The sequence below is a fragment of the Mustela erminea genome, chromosome X (assembly GCF_009829155.1).
Source record: "Mustela erminea isolate mMusErm1 chromosome X, mMusErm1.Pri, whole genome shotgun sequence".
In the NCBI taxonomy this organism is placed as follows: domain Eukaryota; kingdom Metazoa; phylum Chordata; class Mammalia; order Carnivora; family Mustelidae; genus Mustela; species Mustela erminea.
In genome coordinates, this window is record NC_045635.1 from 46039379 (window position 1) to 46058336 (window position 18958).

The 18958-nt window shown below is 46.0% G+C and overlaps 2 pseudogenes; both read right to left on the minus strand.

The window, feature by feature from the left end:
* Positions 1 to 4159: 4159 nt before the first annotated feature.
* On the minus strand, positions 4160 to 5764 carry LOC116582260 (annotated as a pseudogene).
* Positions 5765 to 7217: 1453 nt separating this feature from the next.
* On the minus strand, positions 7218 to 12239 carry LOC116582261 (annotated as a pseudogene).
* Positions 12240 to 18958: the final 6719 nt, after the last annotated feature.

An 18958-nucleotide genomic window follows, 5' to 3' on the forward strand; every position in this document is an offset into this window, starting at 1 on the left:
TCTTATGACTTGAGCTGAAATCAAGAATCTGATGCTTAACTGACTGAGCTACCCAGGTGCCCCAGGGATCTCTTCTGATCTCTGTATCCTTGGTACAAGATACAGGGCCTGGTGCAGAACAGGTAGCAGTGTTTGATAACTGAATAAACACATATGTGTGACATAGCAATAAACCTTGCATCATTTGGTGGAATTGTTAACCTTAAAAACAAAAGTACCGGTTACTTTTCCAGCAAAAAAGAGGGGAGGTTATTTGGTAATAGCTTAGAATTGCAATCTAGCACAAGCAAACTATGGCAAAACTATAGGAAAGTCCAGAGAACAAAGGAGATGATCTCTTTTATATAGGAAGGGGGGGGTGTTTGGAGAAGACGACACAAACTAAATGTCCATTGGAGTAAACTGGGAGTTTGAAGTATAGTGGCATCTCACTGGCTAAGCTGTGATGGTCTCTCGTTGGCTGGGCTGTTGCCAAGGGAGGAAGAAATCTTCACTCCCCCTGTTGGGTTAGTCTATTAGTTTCCACATGCAAGGCCCATCCACTCCTGTTGAGTCTGCAATGGATAACTAGTGGGGTTATGAGAGTTCCCCCTGCATGTCTCCCAAACCCCCCATTCCATTCTAAATGAGATTTTCTTTTTTTTAAGATTTTATTTATTTATTTGACAGACAGAAATCACAAGTAAGCAGAGAGACAGGCAGAGAGAGAGGAGGAAGCAGGCTCCCCGCCAAGGAGAGAGCCCGATGCCGGCTCCATCCCAGGACACTGGGACCATGACCTGAGCCGAAGGCCGAGGCTTTAACCCACTGAGCCACCCAGGCGCCCAAGATTTTCTTTTATTAGTTTTATTATTTCCCCCTTTTGATGAAGATCTTTCTTTGAAAGCATCCCTGATCAAAACTCAGGTTTTTTATATTTAGTGGTTTTGTCCCTCAGTTCTAGGAAGTACCTTTCCTGGCTGTCATGTCCTACATTGGAGGGAAAATGCATAGCAGGTGGAAATCACTTAAAGCCATATTTGAGCAACCAAGAAGGTTAGGAGGAAGAAACCTTAGGTACTTCCCATCTAAAGTCTATATCTTCTCAAGGTGATACGTGTTAGAAATCATCTTGAAAGGTTGAGCCAGATAGCCTTACTGGGTACATCAAGTTTTTCTTTTAAGTTTGATAGGCAACAAAATACGAAATTTAAAATAATTACACAAAACAGAAGTAACATAATCTCAGACTGTATGACAGTTCTAAATCAAGAGGCTAGGTCTGAAAGTGGCCAGCTGAAATATTTATTGGCACTTATTCCAGCCTAGGGGAGAAAGTTTCTCCTTATGAAGGCAAACCCAAAGTCATATATGCCTTCTGGAGGTCTCTGGTTAAAGTGGCCATGAAATCAGAATAGTGAATACTGCAAGAGCACACTGAAAGTGTGTTTGGGAAGATACGGTGAAAGAACAAACATGAAGTAACACCTGATTAACTTTCTGCAAAACAGCAAAACTTCAAAGACATTTTAAAACAATATTGTTGGGGGGGGGGAAAAAACAGTATTCTTAGGGGCGCCTGGGTGGCTCCGTCAGTTAAGCGTCTGCCTTCAGCTCAGGTCCTGGGATTGAGCCCAAGCCCCAAGCCCAGAGTTGGGACTCCCTACTCAGCGGGGAGCCTGCTTCTCCTTCTGCCATTCTCCCCTGCTCGTGCTCTTTCTCTCCCTCTCAAATAAATAAATAAATAAAATCTTTTCTAATTAAAAAAATAAAAATAAAACAATATTGTTATCTCAAAGAACTGTTTGGAACCAAAGTGTTATTGATAATACAGTGCATAAGTTTGCAAATTCAGAGGCCATGATTTGGATAAGAATCCAAAGTCAGTGAATAGTTCAGATGAAAGAAAAGACTTTTGTGAATTCTGAACCCCCTAACCCTTTAGAAAAAGCAAGCGAAAATTAACTTGTCCTGGGATCATAACAAGGCTGTTTCTGAAAGGCCATAATCGAAAGAAGAGGTTTCCTCCTTCCATGAGGGCTTGGGAAATGCAGACAAGGGCTTTGTCTTTGCACAGAAAAGAGAAAAGCAACAGTGAGAAAAAGGTTTACAGGTGTGATCTGGACATCTTGGGAAAGCTGTCTCATCAGATGTCATTTCCTTCAATTCCAGGAAATCTTTACTTTCAGGTCACCAGGTGGTGTGCAGGTCAGGGTTTAGTCCTTTCTTCAGATGCATCACATGAATCTAAATGTCTGATCCCTGGAGTTTGGCATCATAAGGGTTGGTTTGCAGTTCTCAATAAGGGCCTTTTCAGCTAGGCTGAAGGGTTTTTCCAGAGGTGTCTTTTCCAACATATGAAATCTCCAGGTTGCAAAGTATGATGCTTAAGGTTATCATCACCCAAGAGTGCACTGTAAAAAGATTGCTCTACCAAAGCACAGCTATTTTTATTTTTTTTTATTTATTTATTTATTTGACAGAGAGAGAGAGAGAGAGAGAGAGAGATCACAAGCAGGCAGAGAGGCAGGCAGAGAGAGAGGAGGAAGCAGGCTCCCCGCTGAGCAGAGAGCCCGATGCGGGGCTCGATCCCAGGACCCTGAGATCATGACCTGAGCCGAAGGCAGAGGCTTTAACCCACTGAACCACCCAGGCGCCCCCTAAAGCACAGCTATTTTTTAATAGAAGCAATTAGGCCGTCACCAAATTGAAATACCAATAACAGTGCTTTTGGCCAAAGTATTTGGAGGGTCATGCCAATTGAGTCTTAATAGTGACACTAGTTCATGTGACTAACTGAAGGCCAGGGATGATAATGCACAATAAAAGCAAACAGCACACGCTTGTTGAAGCACCTGACCAGTAGAATGGGTTCCCTGACCACTCTGAAGTTAGAGATGCCTGCCTTTCAAGGACGGAACAGGACCACAGCAGGGTCTCATAGGGAAAACACATGGTCGCCAAGCCTTAACAAGTGACTGGATTTTTCAGCTGGTATTTGCTCCTGTCAACCTTACCCTTCAACCTCTACCACAAAGGCTGTGTCCTTGAAGGCCTCATCCTAATTGGCAATAAGGCAAGGAAGGGGGCACAGGTGCTGTCCCGACAGCCCCCTTCCCTCCTTTGCCTTCCCCCAGCTGCTCACACTGCAGCACTGGTCTGGACCAGCCAAGGGTGAGGCACAGCCTCAGGCACACACACCACTCCCTAAGCCCTCTTCCCCACCGCCTGCTCCACCGGTGCACACTGGCCACTAAAGAATATGATCTCCAAAAAAAAAAAAAAAAAAAAAAAAAAAAAGAACATGATCTCCAAGCAACTTTGCATCCAGTTTATAATGAACCTCACTCTGAGAGACCAAAAAAGAAAAACCCAGCTCGGGACCTCTCGGCATTATCGGCAACGAGCGGCGCAGAGGTCCAGGTTCGAACCTGCAATAAACAACGCTTGCTGATTGGCTTTGACTCACGTCTCTGGTGGTCTTTTAAGGTGGGGGTAATATTCAATTGGCATTTCAACTCCTGTGTGGGTCAATAACAGCATTCTCATGACACTTTCTCAGCACTCAAGGATATGAGCTGGTCAGGAGGTGGGGGAGATGGGCTCCATCCCCAGGAATGTGGGTCCAAGGCCAGCTCTTCCGCCAGCTTTACCCCCAGAAATTCTAAATACTGTCTGAGCACTCACTCTGCAGAACTCAGCTCAGAAACGTGCATTCAGAAATCCTCAGTTCCATTCAACGAAAAAGCAACATCATGACTAGGCAGATATGCTCCAGGGGAAAACGCAAAACAGAAGGGGCTTGAAAAGGGGAAAAGACCGAGAAGACACTGAGAAGAATCGGGCCAAAGGGCAGGGCAGACAGGGACAAAAAACCTGGGCCACAATGCAAAACACCAACCAGCTCCCACCTTCTCTCCCTTCTCTGTTCATTCCAGAAAAATTAGCCTGGAGCAAGAGGGTGGGGAGGAGTAGGAGCACAGCATTCGGTAACAAAAATAGAAGGTCGGGTGAGAAAGCAGGAGACAAAGAGATGGCATTCTGATCAGGGTGAAGTGACCGGGGCGATGACCACCAGCAAGATAGGAGGCACCTAGAGAATCTGTGAGGCACCAACTATGCAACCACGTGTTTCTAACGGAGAACCCAGGGTCTGACCACGTGACACCCACTTTGGCCTTCACCTGCCCTGTGTCTGCAGCAGCTCCTCTGGCTCTGACATTGAGCAATAAAGAGTATTTTCTAATTCATCTATTTCTTCAGAAGTAGGCTCTGCAAGTAAGTTCACCTTGGGGTGTAGGGCAATAGGGAGGACTCCGGCCTCTAAGTAGCTGATGAGACCCCTCAGGGCCTGTAAGAATCAGTTGTCCAGCATATCTGAAGACCAGTCAGCCTTCTCCTGGGCCAAATGGAGGATGACGTTGGTGAGCTGGCTGGCAGTGAGGTGGCCCAGAGCCGGAGTGGACTTGCATATGGCCTTGAGGATCCTGAGGCACTGAGATCGGCAGCCCAAGTCGACCTGGTCCAAAGCCCACAGGCTCGGCCACCATAGGTTGTCATACTTTGCCAGGCGGTGTGGTCTGGCTATGAAGACGGTGTTGCCAAGTGTCCCTGATGGCAGGAAATCAATGACAAGATGCTTGTTGCATTCATACTGCACTTCCAAAGTCAGGGTTTCTGGGGGTGGTGCTGGTCGGATCACAGTCCAAGAGGGACCCTATGGCTGGCCAGTTGATGGAGCCAGCCACTACCTTCTCAAATGTGTCTGCCACTGTCTTTGGGGAGAGGTAGCCCCCAATACACCACAGTCCCAGTAACTGCTACCATGAGGAAAATACTCTGGGTTCTCATGATGAACCAGGTAGAAGACAGGGACATTCATGATGGTGTCCTCACCAGGAATACATGACCATAGATAGGTTCTACTCCAGCACGAGGGGCACAATGATTTGGATGTTGTCAGCTGTCACCCCTGCAGGTCATCCTAGAGGCTGCCACTCAGGTACATGTCCCGAAGTGGCATGTCAGGCATCATGGCCCAAAGGAAGCTCCGGAGCTCAGCACATATGTCCACAGAAGCTTGCTTGGCCTGAGCCTGCTCACCAGCAGGGATAGTTGCCCAGTTCCAGTAGTAAGTAAGAAGTTTCTCCTGCCGGGACGCGAGGAGTAGTGACTTCTTCAAGTCTTCCTGGCCCTTCCTGGCTAATGGCTTGGGTCAGGGTGGGCAGAATGTATCCGTGTCAAAGGCCAAGGAGTCTGTGGGAAGGGTCTGCAGGGACAGGCTCAAGCCTGTCTTCATGTCCTTATTTAGCAAATTGGTGTGGGGGGGGGGAGGAGCCCAAACAGTTCTGTTCTTCCCAGCTCCTTATCTCTGAATGGCTCAGGCGGTTGGATGGGGCTGGTACCGGCACTAATTGCCTCATCATACATCCGCTTAATGCCCAACATGGCCGCTCTACCCACCCTCAGCATGAACGAGGCATTGGAGAGCACAAAATCAACGGCTGTGCCGATGCTATTGTCATCCTTCTTGCCTTTGCGCTCACCAGAGCTTGCCGTCGCTCACGGTGGAGGGAGACCAGGTAGGAGTCTTGATCAGTGTAGCAAAGCTCTGGACCAGGTGCAGCAGGGCCCGGTAGAGACTAAGCACCGCCTCTGGCCTCCATGGGGCCATGGAGGACCGACAGGGGCTAGGCGTCAAGCCACAGACTGCACAGGTGCTACCACTCCTCGCTAGGGATTCACCTCTCGCCAGGTTCCTCTCCCGGAGGTCACCAACCAACATGTCCCCTTCACCTCCGTGATACAATCTTGCCTGTGGAGTTGAGGGAAAGGACTCAACTTTTCCTGAATTATACTTTGGACAGGTGGGATAAGTGAAAGAGGCAGTTTTGCAGACTTATTCACCTTTCCCACCAATACTGATTCATGAATGCCATCATTTCCTCAATAGACCAATGGTTTGATGCATATGCAGTGGAAATTTTAGAATTTCTGGGAGGGCTGTATTGTTATTTGACCCAAACCAGAGCTCTCTCTTTTTTATCAAGCCAACAATTATTAGACATCTAATGTTGCTAATGTTCCTTTTTCCTCTGAGGTAAATTCTTGGCTAGCTCTTAGTTAATTTTTCCAAAATCACATGGCAGAAGATCCCCTTAGACCAGAGGTTTGGTTACTGGTTTCCTCAAGAGTAGCAATTTTGGAGGAAATGTCAGTGAAATGGTTGACTTTGGCTTCCAGAGAGTCAAGTCTGGAATGCCCAGAAACCTTAGCGAGAGCTAAAGCTGCCAGCAAAAGTATGGCAATCCAATAAATTTGGGGCATAGAAGTCATTTTTAAGTTTACCCCCATTGGAGGCAAGGCAGTCTCATTGTTTCCATAGTCACGAGCTACTCCAAAGGCATACCTGTATAAATGTTTGCAGTTTTACCTTTGGCTAAGGAACAAACTCATGTGACGGCGTATAATTCAGCCTTTTGGGCTTAAGTAACCAAAAGGTTAAAGGTGCTATTTCAATGGCTTTGAAAATGAAATATGCAATAGCATTCCTAGCATAATATTTACCATTTTTATCTTTTAAGTAAGAAGCATCAGTAAAACATGAAAAATCTGTATTGGTCACAAGTTTCCTGCAGTGTCATGGAGAGTCAAAAGGTAATCTGTTCATGTCAAGCAGTCATGAGGGGTTTCACTTGGTTCCAAATGTAGCCATAATTCTGAGATCAGATGCCCTATCTAACCTGAGCTTGAACAAACTGATTTTTCTTTGGCAACTTTATGTCCCTTTAAGGCCAAAAGTTGTTTTTTTTTACCCTGGAATTTTAATTATGTACATAAATAGCAACAGGAGAAGGCAGGGTTCTAAGGCATTATCTGTAGGTGAAAGGATTACTGATTAGTCCACCTGCAGTGTGGCATCACCCAAAATAACAAAGAAGCCTCGTATAGTTTTTCCCGAAGAAGAAAGCCAATTTACTATATTCAGTACTGACTTCTCTGACATTTTTCTAAAGAAATATTGGTTTACTGCATGTAGTTTCCAGTATTTACCTTTAACTGATTAAAATGGGCAGAGCAGGGACGCCTGGGTGTCTCAGTCAGTTAGGCATTTGACTCTTGATTTCAGCTCAGATCTTGATCTCAGGGTTGTGAGTCCAGGCCCCGCATTCAGCTCCACGCTGGGCATGGAGCCTACTGTAAAAAAAAAAAAAAAAAAAGGCAGAGCATGGAGCATTCTACTGATTTCCAGGTGAATTCTTCACATTTCTTGGCTTTTGAAAGTTCTCCTTCTACAAATCTTGTACGACTATGTATCCTTGTAAACCCCAGTCATATAATCTCGTGCTACTGACCTGGACAAATATGATGGCTTGTTGTGGATAATAAACAGAAGCAGTTACTCCCATGAACCCAGGTGGATACACCAGCTTCCTTATTTTTGAACCTCTAGCCAAAAGAAGTCCAACAATGCCAGCAAAACCAGCAAAACACCAAGTTTTGAGGGGAAAAGTCCTGGAGGTACATTTTGGAGATATTCATAGCTGTCTAACCCCTATTGAACCAAGCTCAGCATCTTGGGCTTAGTGTGTGAGTACATTTCCTGACACCAACTTGCATTTGGCTCACAATAATTTTGGAGATGTGAGATGCTTTCATCAAGTTGGGCCCTTGGCTCCCCCATATATTTAGTTTGACCTTCAGGAATGGAGTAGAGCAAAAGCTCATTAACCTTCACGGTGGTTGTGTGAGGTGAGTCTATTTTAGATGATGCATAGACTCAAGTTGAGCAGACTCAGACTGGCTGGCCCCACAGACCTGAATGGCCTTAAACATGTTGCTAGCAGTGGTGGCTCTGGTGGGGCCCAAGGTGGATGCTATTTCCTGTGAAGAGGTTTGAGTGGGGTGCCTGGGTGGCTTAGTCATTAAGCATCTGCCTTTGGCTCTGGTCATGATCCCAGGATCCTGGGGTCATCATCCCAGGATCCTGGAATCAAGCCCCACATCAGGCTCCCTGCTCAACAGGAAGCCTGCTTCTTCCTTCCCACTCACCCTGCTTGTGTTCCCTCTCTTGCTGTGTCTCTCTCCGTCAAATAAATAAATAAAATCTTTTTTAAAAATTTGACTAAAGGAGCAGAGAGGCAAATCATCTATGTATTATAACAAGGTACACCTCGTAGAAAACTTTATATCATCCAAATGACCTTTTAAGGTTTGTGAAAAGTAAAATTCTGGGAGAGCTGTACACCTGTCAGGGTGTATTGCCATTCCTCCTGAGTGAAAGCAAAAAGATATCGGCTATCCTTATCATCTGGAATACTAAAAATGCACTACATAGATCATTTACAGTGAAAAATTTGCTTTCAGTGGGAATGGGTGTTAGCAGCATATGGGGGTTAGGAACAACAAGGTGCTGAGGGGCAACAGTATTATTTATTGTTCAGAATTTCTGAACAAACCTCTATACTTGGCCATTGGGTTTTGCGCAGGGGATAATGAGGCCCTGAAAGTTGTAATCTTCTATTATGAGCTTGATGCCCTGAAGGGCTTCTTTATTTATAGGGCATGAATTATGGGATGAGGTTTTGAGGGATTTATTTGAATCTTGATGGGAGATGCAGTGTGGATTCTGCCAACATCAGTTGAGAATTTCACCCATAAATGGATGGTAGCTGATCCAATAGGAACAAATGATCCATGTCCCTGGGCTCAGCTATAGTGGCATCAGAGATAGAACAAATAAAAGATGTCAAACAGTCATTTAATTCCACAAGTTGGCTATTTTGATTACTACTGTCAGATTCTAGAATTATTTCCCCCCATTTGGGAGAAATTCTGGTGTGATACTTTTCTAAGAAATATCAGCCCAAGAAGACATGAACAGACAGTTCTCCAAAGAAGACATACAAATGGCTAAGAGACACATGAAAAAATGTTCATCATCATTAGCCATCAGGGAGATTCAAATCAAAACCACATCGAGATACCACCTTACACCAGTCAGAATGGCCAAAATTAACAAGACAGTAAACAATGAGTGTTGGAGAGGATGAGGAGATAGGGGAACCCTCTTACACTGTCAGTGGGAATGCAAGTTGGTGCAGCCACTTTTGAAATCAGTGTGGAGATTCCTTAAGAAATTAAAAATAGAGCTTCCCTATGACCCTGCAATTGCACTACTAGGTATTTACCCCCAAAATACAGCTGTAATGAAAAGAAGGGCCATTTGTACCCCAATGTTCACAGCAGCAATGGCCACAGTTGCCAAAATGTGGAAAGAGCCAAGATGCCCTTCAACAGACGAATGGATAAAGAAGCTATGGTCCATATATACAATGGAATATTATACCTCCATCAGAAAAAAGGAATTCCCAACTTTTGTATCAACATGGACAGGACTGGAGGACATTATGCTGAGTGAAATAAGTCAATTATCATATTGTTTCACTTACTTGTGGAGCTTAAGGAATAACACGGAGGACATTGTGAGAAGGAGAGGAGAAGTGAGTTGGAGGAAATCGGAGGGGGAGACGAACCATGAGAGACTGTGGACTCTGAGAAACAAACTGAGGGTTTTGAAAGGGAGGGGGTGGGGGCATGGGTGAGCCTGGTGGTGGGTATTAAGGAGGGCACATATTGCATGGAGCACTGGGTGTGGTGCATAAACAATGAATCTTGGGACATTGAAAAAACAAATAAAATAAAATAAAAATAAATATCAGCCCAATAAATGAATAGGGGCAGAGTAACGAGGGGGGGGCGGAGATGAATAGCTCTCAAAGGGCCTAGACAAAAGGGAATAGGTTCAGAGACAGGAACTTGTTAAAGTTTATTAGCTATATCCACTATTTGAACTGTTTTAGGACTCCAAGGCAGAGGCTGCTTTTATAACAGTGGGATTAATCACCGAGGGTATAGCTCTGGTGTCAATAAGGACAAAGATTCAGCCCCAATCTAGAGAATGGTTTCTCTAGGCCAATTAAGAGGGAAGATTGAGATGAGCCTTTGTAGTTCCTCAGAGCCCCAGTCACTGGAATTAGGAAGATATTGGAAAAAATGACTAGAGGACAGAAGGTGCCTGGAGCACTTAAAGTTGCAACAATCTTTCTTTTTAATAAGAACATTATCTTGAAGTTTTAGATCTTAGCAATAATAGCAGAAACTTGAAGGGTTTTGGTTTTGTTTAGGGGCCCTCATTTGCCAGAGTTGAAAATTGAGAATCGTAGCAGTCTTTCTTTTAGGTAACTCACCTAGGATGCAAGCAAGCTGGTTTCCCATATTAACTAAATCTGGAGGAGGCAGCTTCCCATTCTGTCCTGGTCCTTTTATTTTTTTTTTAGTGATTTTATTTATTTATTTGACAGAGATCATAAGTAGGCAGAGAGGCAAGCAGAGAGAGAGAAAGAGAGAGAGCGAGAAACAGGGTCCCTGGTGAGCAGAAAGCCCAATGTGGGGCTGGATCCAGGACCCTGAGATCATGACCTGGGCTGAAGGCAGAGCCACCCAGGCACCCCTGTCCTGGTCCTTTTAACTAAAAGAGAAATATCCCAGTTCAGCCTGTTAATAAACATAGAGTTAAATGCCACTCAGTGAATTCAGCATCTAAAGGAAGACCAGAATATTCTTTTAAAAAATTATTTATTTGAGAGAGTGAGTGAGCGAGAGAACAAGTAGGGGGAGGAGCAGAGGGAGAAGCAGACTCCTGGTGGAGCAGGGAGCTGGACTCTGGATTTGATCCCAGGCCCCTGGGATCATGATCTGAGCCAAAGGCAGACACTTAACTGACTAAGCCTCCCACATGCCCAGACCAGAATTTTTTTTTTTAAGATTTTATTTATTTGTCAGAGAGAGAGAGGGAGAACACAAGCAGGCAGAGCAGCAGGCAGAGGCAGAGAGAGCAGGCTCCCTGCTGAGCAAGGAGCCCAATGTGGGACTCGATTCCAGGACCCTGGGATCATGTCCTGAGCTGAAGGCAGCAGCTCAACCAACTGAGCCACCCAGGTGTCCCCAGACCAGAATATTCTTAAAAGACAATTTGGTGTTGATTATAATAGTCATGAACAGTTTCATCCACCTTTTGCGTACAAGCCTGAATTTTGTTCCAATCAGCAGGCTTGGGAAAAGTTACTGTAATTGCTTTGTGTAAATTTCCCGGTGGAGATTTCCAAAGAGTGTTCTAGCATCTTGACAAAAGTTAGGTGTTTGTGGGGCGCCTGGGTGGCTCAGTTGTCAAGTGTCTCCCAGGGTCCTGGGATCGAGCCCCGCATCGAGCCCTGCATTGTGCTCCCTGCTCACCGGGGAGCCTGCTTCTCCCTCTCCCACTCCCCTTGCTTGTGTTCCCTCTCTTGCTGTGTCTCTTTCCGTCAAAGAAATTAATAAAAATCTTTTTTTTAAAAGTTCAGTATTTGTTTCTCTAAATCCCCTTCAAGATGATCCATTGTGGCTAGTTTCATCCAATGTTTGGCTTGGTCCTCACCAACAAACATGTGAACTATTGATAGAAATCTGACAAACCAGGTTGATTAAGTTTGAATAACTATGTTAAATTCTTTGACAAACTTATGGGCTTCCTCAGTCACTTTAGGAAACTCTTTAATTATGGCTCACAATTTGGCCTTAATCCAGGCAACGTAGATTAGATCCTCAGAGGACTTAACCTTGAAAAGGCAGGTTTCAGTAGGTTCAAAAGAGGAACAAGAGGGAAGAGGGGGAGAGTCAGAGGAAAAGGAAAGTTCAGCAGACAGAATAGAGGAAAATGGAGCCAGATGCAGGGCCTGAGCATAAGGTGGCCACCACATATCTGCAGCTATCAAAGAAAATGGAGGAGGGGGAAAAGAGACCTTGCAAGCCATTTTGGCTTCTTTCAATAGTTTTCCTCAGTTAATTTAGAAATAGTCTTTTTCAGAGACAAACTTAGAACCCTGAAAACATCTGGAAGCCTCAGGTACCACTTAAAATAGGCATTCAGCTGCTTCTTTTCCTCCTTTTTGCCCTTTAAAAAAGTTATTTTTTTTTTTTAGGTACTGCAGCTTTCCAACTTAATTGAGCGTCGCTCTCGCCAGCAAGAACTACCGGAGACACGGAGTGACAAGCTTGTGAATCTTTATTGTTCTCTATTGTTCTCCCCTTACCCGGATCTTTACCCCTATTTGTATCCCCTCTCCTCCCATCAGCAGACTGTACGTGTGAAAGGAAGCCTGATAGCATGATAAAAAGCACGCAGTGTCCTCGGGCTACCTGTTCTGGGCATAGCCAATCATCTTTCAGGTGGTGCCAGGTCCTCTGTCTGGCCGCAGGCGCAAGCGCCATGTTGTCTGCTATGTACATAGCTGCCCCGACAATTGAGTAAACAAGTTTGGGGAGATCAAAAGCTCAAGATTATGTTCATTAACGTTTTAAATTTCTTTGGTTAAGTCAGTCCACTGACATGAATGTGCATGTGGAGGACCCATAGTTTTTAAACATAAAACTGGCCAGAGTCCCAATACGGAGGAGTGCTCTCAAAGTATTTTGATAACTGAAATCCCATCACTTACAGGTTTTTTCCCTAGAGCAAAGAGACAATTCCTCAACAGCACTCTTTTGAGAGGTACAGCCTGGTTCCAGAAGGATCAGACCAAAGGTCACCACAATTCCAGTAGGAAAGGCCCAGTTCCAGAGGAATGGGACCAAAGGCCAGCACAGTTCCAACCAGAACAGTGCCATCCCAAAATACAGTTGGTTCAAAGTCCTACACATTTTATACTGGCACCAGTTCCAACAGTAACAGCAGTCTGGTTCCAAACAGGACTGAAACTAAAGGTCAGCACAGTTCCACCAGGCCAAACAAGTACCGGAAGAGATTTTAAAAAACAACAAACACCAAGGCCTTAAATGGATCCTGAATACATTCTGGAGAGCTCAGACACAAAGCATCCAGCTAGAAAACCAAGAGAAAACTTACTTTCAAAAACCTCTGGATCTGCAAGAAAGCAGTGAGCCCAATGGGCTCTGTGCATATAGATAAAAATTTGCTCACCAGCCTTGGTATTGTTGGGGGCCCTCCCATTCCTTGTTCTCTTTCTCTAAAATAAGAATAAATAAAATCTTTAAACAAATAAAACTCTCAGTTATTTTACCAGCAAAAATGGATTTCTTAAAGAATAGCCAAGAATTACAATCTAAAACAATCAAGCTAAGACAAAACCATAAGTAAGTCCAGTAAATGAGAAAGGAACTCTCTTTTATAGAGGAAAGTTGGGTTGGGGGAGAGTGTTGGGAGAAGCTGTTATAAATTAAGAGCCTATTAGAGTAAACTGAGAGTTAGAAGTACAGTGGCTTCTCATTTGCTGAGTTGTCACTGTCTCTCATTGGCTGGGCTGTTGGTACAGTAGAAAGCAAGCTTCGTTCCTTCTGCTGGGTTAGTAGAGTAGGATGGACTTGCGATATATTTCCTCCTTTTGGTTCTGCAATTGATAAGTAGTGCTGGGGTGAAAGTTCCCCCTGCCAGCTTATGAATTCCATTCTAAATGGGGTTTCCTTTTATTAATTTTTACAGAATCAGTACAGAGTATCAGTTCCACTCATATCCACCTTCCCTTCACAGCTTTGGAAGCATTATCTCCCAGAAGTCATCCGTGGGCTTAGAGAAGTCATTATAGCCATTATAGGGTTCTTTTGGAGGGAGAAAAGGAGTGGGAGGAAGACTCCTATTCTGACTATACTGTGCTAGGAAGGCAAAGAGGATGAGAGCAAGGGAGGAAGTGAGGGAAGAAGCAAAGAGGATGTGGACAGCTTGAAGGAAAGGCAGAAAAGAAAGCAGGTAAGAATGAAGGCTAGAAGCAAGGAGTCAGCTGGCACCAGAGAAAGAGTAGAGCCAGGAGGCAGGGAGCAGGAGCCAGAGAATGGAAGCTCTGAAGTTGTGGATGGGACCATTCTTCTCCCCCAAGGGAGGACACAGTATCTCTCCTCCTAATGGAGGCAGCGCAAAAGCCCCCCACCCTCTTCATGGTCAGAGGCACACATGCAGGGCTTGGCCCTCTCTGGGCCACCTATCTCTCCAGGCTGGGAGTTCTGATGTGGGAAACAAAAACAGAAGAAAAATGATTAAATTTCCTTACTACCTACAGCCCACTGAAACAGGTAGAGTGACATTCCTCTAGGGACTTAACTGCCTCAATGTTGACCCTTTGCTAAGGGCAAGAGGCAATCCTACCCCCACCCCACCCCCAGGATCCTGTAAGCCTGCTTTAATATATAAAAATTCTTTTGGAAACTTCTTTTATCTCTAACACCTGTCCCTGGCCAAGATACATGTTGGCAATCATCCCCTAAGCACATGGCCCACTGATATACATCTGAATGGTTTCATGATTAAGGTTTTATTAGACCGTAATAAATGACAATTTCCCAACAATAGCTACCACCCTTCAAGATCCTGGAAACCTTGCTGCCAAAATTCCTTAGAGACTTACATGTTCCCAAACCCCGTGCCAACTTGAAAGTATATAATGGGCCACTCTTCATGATGCCAGTGCAGCTATTTTTGCCCATGAGACCTTTCCCCCATGCTTTAATAAAACCACCTTTTGCATCAAAAACGTCTCAAGAATTCTTTCTTGGCTGTAGGCTTCGAACTCTAACGTCTTTCCTACATCAGTTTGACTAGTTTCTCCAATTCCCCCAGCCCCCAAATCTGGTGGATTAGGGAAAGATTCTGATAATCCCCTCCCCTCCATGCTGGGTGGGGTTTAATGAAGACTTGGAACAGAATAAACAACTGGGGGAGATGGAGGGTGCAGCAGCACCCAGAAGTGGGGGCCCATTGTGTGGAGGTGCCCATTCATGGTGGGAGGCTTTAGAGGAAATGTCTGTAATATGTCTTGACCGTGCACCCACTGAAGGGGCACACGTGGGGCACTGGTCATCTTTGTCTCTCAGCCTCATTTTCCTCTTCTGTGAAATGGGAATAGGCATACTCATTCGCTTTCTCTGAGCATACTGTGTCTGCCATAAAATGCGGTCAGTGAGTAGTAACGATTATCCTTAGTGCTGTGCCTTCTTAGTCCACTTGTGCCGTGTGAGACTGTCCCAGTGGTGTGAGTGTGGGGCACGGTGAGGAAACCCTGATCCGCCATCACTGGAAGCCCAAAGGTGGCTCAGGCCCTCAAAAGGCCTGAGAGAAACTGAAAGTTCCGGTGAAGGTGCTTGGACAGGCAGCAAATTCCTTTTTTACTTCTGCAACTTCCAGGTGGGGAAGACACCCGCTCTGGGACCAAAGATTGGACCTATAGGCTGCACCCTCTCTAAGCAAAGTCACCTTAGATTGACTATCCTTGTCACTCATTTTATTAGAGGGACTGCTAGCTAAACGGAAGGATTCACACCAAGACTCTAATACAGGGCCGTTCTATAGACCTGAATTAGTGTGGGAAGACAAGACCCAGGGAGATGAAGGAGAGCGGCAGGGAGCTTGGAGATGCACCGGTTCTGCCACCCTCTCGAAGCGCCTTGCCTGCTGGAGGGATGCCCGGCATTCGCGCATGAGCTTTCCGTTGGGGCTTGGGAGGGGTCGGGCTGTACTCGGTGGGGGTGCTGTCCGCGCATGTGTATCCGGCTCTCGTCAAGTTCTCAGCGGCGTTGGGGGAGGCCCCTGTGGAGCCCGAGGGGCGATTGAGTAGGACAGTAGCCCCGCCCATAGGGGCGGCTGTTAGGGAATTTGGACGAAGCGGTGTGTGACAGCGACAAGTCACAGACGGTGGAAGAGTCTAAGAGCGGCCGCCAAAGGCGGTTTAGGAGGGCACTGAGTCCTCAGAGGTAGAAGGGCGGCTGGGGGAGCTCTTTTCGCTGGATTGCAATTTGCAGTCCCCTGGAGGTGGCCGGAAACCAGAGGACTGAAGAGAGCGGGTGTGTTAAGCCTGGAGGAAACACCCCTCGTTCCAGTTCTTAGGCCCTAGAAGGGACTCAATCAAGTCTTATCGCCCCCAAGTCATTCCCCCCTGCCCCCACGACAGAAAATATAAATTTGGACAGTAACTGCTCTGCACCCGCCCCCAGTCTTCCAGGCAGTTCCAGCCGCGCCTCTCCCCCCACATTCTGGCGGACTCTTAAGTCAAAAAGGGGCTTCCGTGAGGGCGAGGCAGGGTTGAAAGACCTGCGATGGAGCCGCCTCTGTGGCCTGGGAAGAACCGCTGCTTCCTCATCTGCCACTGGACCTGAGGAAGACGCCAGACCGGCCTGGCAAGGGCCCAGAGAGGGACTTTAGACCACTAATCAGGAAGTGAAGCCTGAAGGAGGTGCGCAGAAGCCCAGTGTGAGACTAAATTAATTACTGTGACGCCAGACACTTGTAGGAAAAGGGAAAAGAGCCATTGGCTTCTCCACCTGCAGGTGCAAAGTGACAGAAGCTTCAGGGGCCTGAAAGCCTAACGTTTTTTATGAATGGAAAATCCCGAGGCCCAATCATACCATCTAACACTTGTATATGCTGGGTCAGGCTCTGTTGTGAGTGTATTTACTCTGTTAATCCTCACAATAGCCCTATGAGGTAGGCGTTACAATCATCCCCAGTCTACAGATGAAGAAAGTTAAGTCCTGGAAAGTTAAGCCACTTTGCAAAGTCACGTGGCTAGTAAAGCGCAAAGCAGGATCTCACAGTCAGGCAGTCTGGTTCCAGAGTCTGCACTCCTAGGAGCACAAGCTTATATGGCTCTGGGTAAGAGATCACATAAGAGAAACCCAATAGAAGGCGAAGATTGGAACTCATTTTCTGAGCACCTGCTTTCATACTATTGTGTTTCTCTCACGTTATTTCAATCTTTCCAACAACTCTGGAAGGAAGGACGTGGAGGAAACCGAGACAGAGAGGTTCTGTAACCTGCCCAGGTCACCTAGATAGTAGTTGAATCAAGCTGAGGAAGCAACTTGACTCAGGTAACAAATGAGTTAACCAAGACAAATGATGAGACTAAAATCTAGTTTTCCTATCTCTCTGTCTTGGGGCATTTTTACTACATGCATTTTAACAAACATTTATTTGTTCATTCAGCCAATGTTTGTCATGCCAGGTGTTCTTGCAGGCACTGAGGATTCAGCAGTGACCAAAACGGACATGGTCCCTGTCCTCCAGTCTCTGAGGGAGGTTGAAGGTGGAGGGTGTCAAAGATAAGCAAAACTGGGCATATTTAAGCAGTATAGATAGATTTTATTCAGTTATTACTGTAAGTAGGGGAAAGAGCTGGGCTTCGTTCCGATTTGTGCGGAAGTGACCGGGTATTTTATTTCATTTTTTAAAGATGTATGTATTTATTTCAAAGACAGAGCGGGAGCGGGAGCGATGGGGTGGACGGACAGAGGGAGAAGGAAAACAGACTCCCCGCTGAGCGGAGAGCCCTACACAGGGCTCTGTCTCAGGACCCTGAGATCATGGCCTGAGCCAAAACCAAGAGTTGGACGCTCAACTGACTATGCCACCCAGGTGCCCCATGACTGGGTATTTTAAAGGGAGGATGAGAGAGGAGGGAGCAGGGGCTTAAGTAGAGTCAGGGAGGAGGTGAAAAATGACAAAAAGCCGGTAAGAAGTTTAGTCACTGGAAAAGCAGTTAGGCCTGCTGCGTAGTTAGGATGCTATCCTCCCACAGAGACTGGGAGATAGAGGCCCTAGCTGTTCTTATGATTACATTTCAAAGGAATGGCTCTCAGGTCCTTAAGAAATCACTTTCTGAGTTGTAGGAGATACATATACATCTCAAAGGAGCAGGAAGAATTCACAGTTGAAAGCCCTTTTTAGCAAATGCTCTAAGAAAGAGGGGTCGCGGGCTTACCATCAGGCTCTGGCTAGAACAAATGGTAAATTCTTTTGACAGTTCCAAGCTTTTTCAGACAGGAACTCAAAAGAGGGCTGGGCCAGCTCAGCTTGCAGCCTTAGGCTGCTAGAAGCCAAGCCAAAGTTTGGTCAAATCCTTTGGTACGGGGTTGGGGGAGGGGGAGTGTTTGAATGGAGGGTTTGTGCAGAGAGATTTTGCAGTTCTCAAGGGAGATGGAACTGATACACGCACAGAAGACTTCCAGATAGTGATGATATTGAAGACCTGGGAGACCTGGAGAAGGAATTTTCTATAATGGTGAACTGAGAACCCAGATATGCAAAGGTCTGTGAAGGAAAGCAACCTGGGGGGAAGATCAAGTGAAACGACCTGGGGCGCAGGTAACACACAGTGAACGCAACAAATCAGGGCAGGGCTTGGGAGAGTTGGACAGTTGAAGTCTGAGGTCTTGGGGACAGACAGTTGGGGGCCAAGTCACTAGTATTTATGTGCCAGCAGGGCCACCCAGTGAGGTCACACAAATATTTACTGTACAGGACACCTTGTGCTGAGGGAATGAGGACAGGGATCTAAAAGTGAACCTTTTTCTGTGGTCACCCATCTGTGCAGGGCTGCATCGGCCAGGAGAGAGGGGTGCCTTTTTCTAATAACCACAAGCTGGCCACATTGTCAGCAGAAGGGGCAGTCTACGCAGAAGGGCGCCTTTGTCTAAACAGAATGAAGGTGCTAGACTGGCAAGCTGTGGCTTGAGTGCCAGGCACTGAGCTAGTAGCTGCCAGGGTAGCAGACCAGCTGTAAGGCTATTGAAAAAGCTGAAGCATCTAAGCAGCTGTCTTAAAAAAGCAAAAAACAAAACAGTGCCATGAACAATGAATGTATGTTATTTATTGCAGGGCCCATAGCAGTAGTCCAACGGGCATGTTTAACCCCTCCATGGAGAAACAGCAGTGAGGACTGAACAACGGAGAGTGTGATAGATCTGGGTACTCACTGATACTTTAGCAAGACTTCATTCAGGTGATTGAACCCCTCTCTTGCCCCATCCTGCATCCCCTCCCCTCTCCCCTTTCAGGCTCTTTCTGGGTCTCTCTTTCCTATTCCTTTTTTTTTTTTCCCCCAACAGAACTGAGCATTCATTACGTGGTACAGTGCATGTAAACAATGTCCTCACTGAT